Source organism: Callospermophilus lateralis, unplaced genomic scaffold (genome assembly GCF_048772815.1).
Source record: "Callospermophilus lateralis isolate mCalLat2 unplaced genomic scaffold, mCalLat2.hap1 Scaffold_2702, whole genome shotgun sequence".
NCBI classification, from domain to species: Eukaryota; Metazoa; Chordata; class Mammalia; order Rodentia; family Sciuridae; genus Callospermophilus; species Callospermophilus lateralis.
In genome coordinates, this window is record NW_027513442.1 from 43,447 (window position 1) to 51,222 (window position 7,776).

Here is a 7,776-nt window from a genome sequence, read left to right on the forward strand (position 1 = left end):
ACAGACTCTGCCACATCATCTGGGTGTGTGATGGACTGTGCATTCAGGTTGGTATCAGCGAGCACACTCTAGGGTGCTCCCACAGTGCAAAATTACCCAATGACACATTTCCAGAAGGTATGCCCATTCTTATGGGCCACATAATCGCATTTACCTTTAGGATGAGAAAGAAATTTGGCCTGGGTGACATGTGAAAGGACAGCATATTATAATTCATGAAATAACACAGCAGATGTTTATGTTAAAAACCAGATATAGATTAGTATTTAAAAACAGAACCTCTGAAGTCAGAGAGACCAGGCTACAGAGGCCCGCTTCATTATCCTGTGATCCTAACATCTTTTTGTTTTAGAATTTTGCATCTGGAAAGAAGGCCAACCTTTATGTTGGATATTTAGCACAGTTTCTGGGAGATGGTAAACAACAGTAGTTTTCTCGTAGGGTTATGATGCAATATGGTTTTATGGAAATATAAGTGACAGAAAGCACGTTGTTGATTAGAGGAATTCCTAGCATCCTGGTAATAATGATCATTATGTGGAAGACTCAAGTGAAGCTAGGACACCACTGTCAACTCCCACAGGGTGAGACTCTGCTTATGGAGGGGGATGCTGGCCTGCCTCCCTCTGTCCACACGTATGAACACAGAGGAATGTCACTGTCAATCCCTTACACAATCCCCGCTACCAAGAAAGTGTCAGAATTGTCCGCCTCGTCACTCCTTCCTAATCACGTCAGTGCAGACGTCTATTTGATTGATGTCTGAGTCTGACTTCTCAAATGCCCATAATACGCACATCCGAAAAGGAATGTGTGTATATTTTCTTTTTGGAAGGATGAAAAAGAAGCAGAGGAACAGTTTCCACTACTATCAGGATGTTCAAGGGACTACTGATCAATAACATTAAGAGCAGGTTGGTACCCACAAGTATTGACCCTTTAAAATAAGATTTTGATCCTTACAGTTGAATGATCTCTATATGAAAGCCAAAATTTCTTTGTGCCTGTTTTCTGTCATGCCTGCATCTGTTAGGAAAGCATTCTATTATGTGCCATTTATTTGTCTTCCACAGCTCTTGAAGTTCTGTGTCAAAAGAACAGGAGAATCAAATACCATCTTAGGACCCCTTACTATAGTCAAGGGAAACATCAAAAGCATGAAGCCCACATTTGCACTTCTTTGGGGACAGAAGAAATAGGATTCTTTTCAGTACATGACTTTCCTGAAGGTGGCGGCAGAGATATGTATGTTCAGTCTCTCTATGTTAAAAATAACGTATCAAAAGACTAGGGGTCCTGGTGGGGTGACCAGCCGTTGATGTATGCAAAACTCGTATTGACAAGACAATGTCACAGAGCGGAAATGGTGTCAGATAGTAATGCGCTAATACATGATTTTGAAAAGAAGAAAGTGAAATTATTTCCTTTCAAGCACACAATGTCTTAAAATCTCAGAATCCGTGATGGAAGGCCATCTTAAACTGTGCCAAGCTCCAATTCAAACAGACCAAGGTGATCTTGTATGTGCGACCTCCAAATGGCTAAATAAATGATTCTAAGGCAGCTGGTTATAGCTGAGTGCCCAAATTCCTCTGTGTTTCCCAAATCCTATACTAATGCACCAAGGATGTTTATACAATGCTACCTAGTTTCCCATTAAATATGGTGACATCTAGGTAGTGTCCCCAAAGTTACATTTGTTTTAGGTCTGCTGCCTTGAAATGTCCCTTACTTTCCTTGGTTTAATTTCTACTCAAGAGGGCTCTTAAAGGAATTCTGAAAATACCCTTTGCTGACACATCCTCTATCTCATCAAGGACAAGGACGCATCCACCTGCTGTTTCAGTCTTAACTTGAGTGCTTACTGCACGATGGAGTGGAAATGTTACCAGTATCTGCCTCAGAACCGGGTCACAATGAAGACACCAGTTCCATTCAGCTGCTTCTAGCAGCTGAGGCTACGCTTCACAGATGCTGTGGACAGAGGTGTGGGGGACGGCATTTTCCTGGGGATGGGAACTGAGCTATTCAATCTATAGTTATGGACCAGGACATTGAAAATTACTTCCTACTGTAAGATAGTTTTTTTTCAAACTGACAGATGTTTATTGGCCATTTGTTTTTCATTTTCTTTAATAGTTTTATTGAAATATAATTTGCATGGTCACATGTTTTAAAAAACAGATTATGTCATTTTTGAATGGATGACACATGTACATAAACACACTTTCAAAAGGTGCATGTGGAAAATAAGTCTCCTTCCTTGGTCAGTAGCAAGGCTTCACAGAGATGACCATGGTCACCTGTTCATGTGTGCATTGTTTCATAAATATCTGATGCTTTCGAGCATGCACATACATGCATAAGTATGTTGTTTTTAAACAAAAGTGGTATGTAAAATATTGTATGTTGCATTGTGCTAACGTCTTTGGATTTTCGCTGAGTGCATCTCACAGACCGCTGGTTGGGTCCCTGGGAGTGGCCATGGTGCTGGACTTCCTCACAGCAGCATGTTGCAGGTGATAGATATGTGAAAGGAAAACCATGGGATCATTTCCAGAAGCAAAGTGGCTGAGTCAAAGGGTACATGCACATCACATTCGGGTTGTGTTTGGGAACTCCACGGCAGGTATGTGAAGTTTGTGAGGTTCCTCTTCCTCTCCCCATCCTAGCTCATGCGTTACTGATCACTGCATTTGTCAAGACACATTAAAAGAATGTCAAATCAAACATAAGACTTTTCTTTGTGTGTGCTTGGGTTTGAATGCAGGGCCTCACACTTGCCAGGCAAGTGCTTACCACTGATCCACATCCCCAGCCTGCTAAGTGCTTTTAATATGTGTTATAAAACCATAGAGACATACTCCCAGCCAAGGAAGTAACTCTGAACCACTTCTAAGTCTAATCCATGTGGCTGAACCAGGGTCAAGGTGGCTTGTGTCAGCGCCATTCGGTCCCTTCCCAGTTCCTGCTGTGTGGGGTAAGTTGTCTGCATGATCATCCTGGCCTGAGTTTGGCCTGTTTGCTGGGAAAGGACTTTGTGTAGATTTCATCACAGGAAGCCAACACACTGGAGGTCCCAGTGGAAAACAGAGGACGGGGATCCTCAGGCTCCCCCTTGTGCTGTGTCCGGGGCCTTACAGGACAGAACCAACCCTCAGCAAGGGCTACTAGGTGTCTTAACAGCAGCCCTCCAGGGGACACAGGAAGCTGGGCCAGGTACAATTTATGGCAGTGACTCTGTCCCTAACTCCCCCCTTCCTTTCTTACTTCTTTTTTAACCACTTTAAAGAATGACTCCTATGGTGATGATGCCCTTATTCTGAGTTCCCTGCTATCCCTCTGGATTCATGGTTTCCCTTGTTTCCAAAGGCTGAAGTAGGATTTGGTAGCAGCTGAGACTCTTGGAGGATTTGACGATAATATTCGCACTGTCAATGTTCATCTAAACAAACTTGTTGGTGGGCAGATTTCAGTCTCCGAGAATTCTTTTAACATCTTGGAAGGCCTGACCAATTTTTCTTTCAAATCCGTATTTCCCAGACCTTATGGAGCATTTGGCTCCTTCTAGAAATGGAGCTCTGGTCACAGGGTATCAAATTCAACACTACGTTCAAATATTGCCATTCATTAGTGGACCCATTCAAATATTGCCATTAATTAGTGAACATGTTTGAATATGGCCATTCATTAGTAAAATGCATAGCATATGTCTTCTATAATTTTTAACTGGTCTCTAATCCGTGTGACCTTATCATTTACAATCTGCAGCAAGGCATTAGACTCTGTAGAAATGATTAGACTATGCCCTGGAAAATGTGAAATCCAAGCCATATGGCAATTTGAGCCCAATTTGTCCCAGGCGCCTGTGGGCATCCTTATGCTCATTAGCACAGCAGGGGAGACCAAATGCTTTTCCTGAACACCTGGGCCGGCCCTTGGCACCCTGGGGCAGGTTCAGCTCAACCATGTTGGGGAGCCTTGCTAGCATGTTTTGGAGGCTTTTATTTTTGGAGTTTCTTTTTCTTTCCAAAGTCATCAATGATAAAAAAAAAAAAATCAAAAATATATCTTGCAGAGCCTCTGCCGTTGCTTCCCTGCAGCCTCCTACTAGACGCCTGAATGCCCCACCTGCCATGGCCTCGGCCTTCCGCCCACTGCCCACCTAGTCCTGCTGGATGCTGAAGATCGCCGAGTGTGCACGTGAACTCGATTTACGGCTCCGAGGATCTTACTCCCCACCCTGCACCAAAGGGGAACACCATGGCCTCGGGCCGCTGCCCTTGCTTTTTCTTAGTTGTCCTGAATACTGTTCGCCTGGACGAGGACCAGGAGATGGAACTAGAAGCATTCCGTTCTATTTATGAAGGAGATGAAAGTTTACGGGAATTAAGTATCCAGTTTTATTTCAATATAGGCTGTAATAATGGTCCTGTGGTTATAAAAGAGAATGTTCTTAGGATACTTTACCCATGTATATTTGAAGACATTGCTTTCAAACTATTCAACAAAAAACAAAGGAAAAATATCACACGTTGGGAGAGTGGAAGGTGATTCTATGATAAAAAGGGAGAAATAAAGTAAATTGAACAAAAAGTACTTAGTGCATATATTTCGATAGGTGAAAATGGTGATCCCAAAGCCTTCTTAATAGAGATTTCCTGGACAGAAACCTATCCCCAAACACCTCCAATTATATCTATGAACGCTTTTTTAACAACACAATATCATCAGCTGTAAAGCAGAGTTACAGGAAGTTAAAGGAAGCTGTGGAAGTGAATCTTGGAACTGCTAAGACCTATACATTTTTTGAATATGCCAAAGACAATAAAGAACAGTTCATGGAGAATCATCATCCCATTGACTCTACAACATCTATAAGCAATGTCATCTCAGTTGAAACTCCAAATACAGCTCCATCAAATAAGAAAAAAGACAAAAAGAACAACTTTCTAAAGCCCAGAAACGTAAACTGGCAGACAAAACAGACCATAAAGGGGAACTTCCTCGAGGCTGGAATTGGGTTGATGTCGTGAAGCATTTAAGCAAAACTGGCTCTAAAGATGATGAATAACACTTGGAATTTGAGTCAAGGAAAGAGCATTCTTTAAAAAGTAAACTGGGTTCAACATCTTTCATTAACTATTTTCTGGTATTGAGGTGACTTTTTATAAAATGCAGGTTTTTTTGTATGTTTCTTACATTAAAAAAATGTTGTCAGTGGAAAGTTCATGAAAAGATCTGGTTGTATTACATTATTTTCACAAACTTGCCTTAATAAAAGGTAAAATGTTAAAAAATATATATCTTATGAAATAGTCCCATGCAGGCCACAGAGGCTCATAGGGAAGAGACCGGGTGAGTTAAGTCAGGGGCAACAGCACCTGGAAATGGCATTTGCTTTTATGCTCATCACCTCTATCCCTTCAGACAGAGAGGCCTAATCGGTGGCCTGTCTGCTAACAACTTGAACCCTAGCCTGTGCTCCTGGCCCCCTCTGAGCTGCACGCCGCCTACTGTGCCTTTCCATTTGGATGGGCCGCAGTCACTTCAAACTCAAGTCAGCTCTAATGCTGTGTGATCACTGAGGAGGTACCAGGGGCTCACAGAGTAACTGCCACACAGACATGCAGATGGGTAGGTGGTGCAGTGGTGGATTCCTTGGGTGACAAGGGAGGGGTGGGCCTGAGAGCTGGAGGACAAGAACAAAGCCATCTGGCCAGGGGACTTCCTTAGTGAACTCAGAGCCCAGGGTCAGGGTCAAGGGTACAGTGATGAGCCAGACTCCAAGGCTGTGGTCTTGGGTGTGAGGGCGGAGAGGCTCCACTCTGACAGGGCTCAGAGTTGTTGGAAAAAAGAAGAAGATGAGGAAGAAAGAGAATGAAGATGATAGGAAGAGAGGGTTAGGAGCAGATGTAAAGCCCCAGAGAAAGTCAAAACCTGGGAAATCCAAATGCCCTTGAAGCATTATGGCTACCAAACAAGGGCGGGGGGATTGTTCTTGAGGCAGACTCCTGGGCAGAACTGCTGGTGAGAGGTTGTGCGGGGAGGCCCTGCTCCATCCCTGCTCTTCCCAGCAGGAGACCCTCTGGATCAGGGGAGGCCTGGATCACCACAACAGGGGCCTCTGAAGCATGAACTCAGAGGAAACCACAATGCTGGCCCCAGCAGTGATCCAGGAGTCCCCAGACCAGCAGCCTCAGCACCACCTGAAACCTGGGAGACAAGTGGAATGGCACCCGATGCCCAGGAGCACCGGGTCAGGACCTGCATGTCAACACGATCACTGTGACCGAGGCGGGGAAACTGCTCTAGCTCATTCCTGGTGCCCAAAGTCCCTGAGTGCATACCCTTGGCCAGGTGCCCAGGGGTCTGCACAGAACTATGACGTAGTCATAGGTGACCACTCCCAGGCCCCAGGAGCCACCATCCCACCCTGCTTCCACAGGCATGTCCTGCGTGCTGGGCGAGGGCTGCTGCCTGGGTGCTCTCCCACCACAGAGTTCGCTTGGCCACAGCCTCCTTGTGTAATGGACCTGAGGTCCTGTGGGAGCACAGGGCATGAGTGGGAGGACAAGGGGGGACAAGGACAAGGACAACTATGACTGCCTGAGTTTGCTAGAGGTGTTGGGCCTCAAAGAGGATTCATCTCAGGGCCAGGGAGGTACCAGTCCTGGGGGGTTTCAGGGAGGGGTGACAGTTCTTCCTCTGGACCCTGGAGTTGGGGTCCACAGGGGAGCAGGAGATGTGGCTCCCAGGCAGCTGGGGTGAGGGTCTAGGGCTAGACAGGGTCAGGGCTGGCAACCAGCTCTGGAACTCTGGTGTGACGTGGGCTGTAGGATCAGGGTTGTGGTGTGGATGCTCAGCCGGGCTGAGCCAGCTGCCTGGGGCAAGAGGAGCCCAACACCACACTGTGTGGCCCAAGAAGCCTCGAGCATCCCTGTGTAGCTAATGGTGTCCAGCCATGGAGCCAGAGAAGACAGTCGCCAAGGAAAGCACTTTTGGTCCTGGGAGGGCATTCCTAACAGAAGCGGGCCACAATGGTAATTCTGTACCATTTCATTCTTTTGATCTTAACACTTTTGGTGAAAGGACACGGTATAGAATGGCTCTGTCCAACTGACACAATGATTAAAAATGTTTTTGTAGCTACAAAGAGGAAAAAGAAAGCGGTGGAGTGACTTAAATTAAAAGTCTTATAATTTTAACATGTCACCAATATGAGCTGGTTACCAAGTTACTTTGCCTTTTTCACCCCCAAGCTTTGGAAATCCTGTGCACTTGTGAAATGGCTCCATTTGGACAAGCCCTATTCCATGTGCTCAGAAGCCCAGTGGACAGTGCAGAGCCGCTACTCCAAGGGCTGCTCAGATCATGAAGGTGCTCAGTGAAGGTATCACAGGACAAAAGAAGAGAACACCTTCAACATTTCAGAGGTAAGTAGGGACATCGGGAAGGTTAGAGAACCATGAGTGTTTTAATGATTCTAATTATTTAAATTCAAAGTTTTGTTTCCCTCCAATGATGGCTGCTCTACTTCAGCCTTTGGGAGAGTTGAGTTCCATTTTGTACCGATGGAGGAAGAAACTGCAGGGTACAGAAAATGAGTCAGATTAAAGAAAACAAGGTGTAACTGTCTACAGTGAGAACATAAGATTCTTCCTGCCACACACTCTGAGCCATTTGTTCAAGAAGCGCAGATAGGAAGAGCTGTTCGGGGTTATCTCTAACCTTCACTGCATCTCCGGGTGTCTGCTTTTCCTGCTTGTTCACTCT

At 45.2% G+C, this 7,776-nt stretch overlaps 1 pseudogene; it reads left to right on the forward strand.

The window, feature by feature from the left end:
* Positions 1–4,263: 4,263 nt before the first annotated feature.
* Positions 4,264–5,238, forward strand: LOC143386166 (RWD domain-containing protein 4-like; annotated as a pseudogene).
* The last annotated feature ends 2,538 nt before the right edge of the window (positions 5,239–7,776 follow it).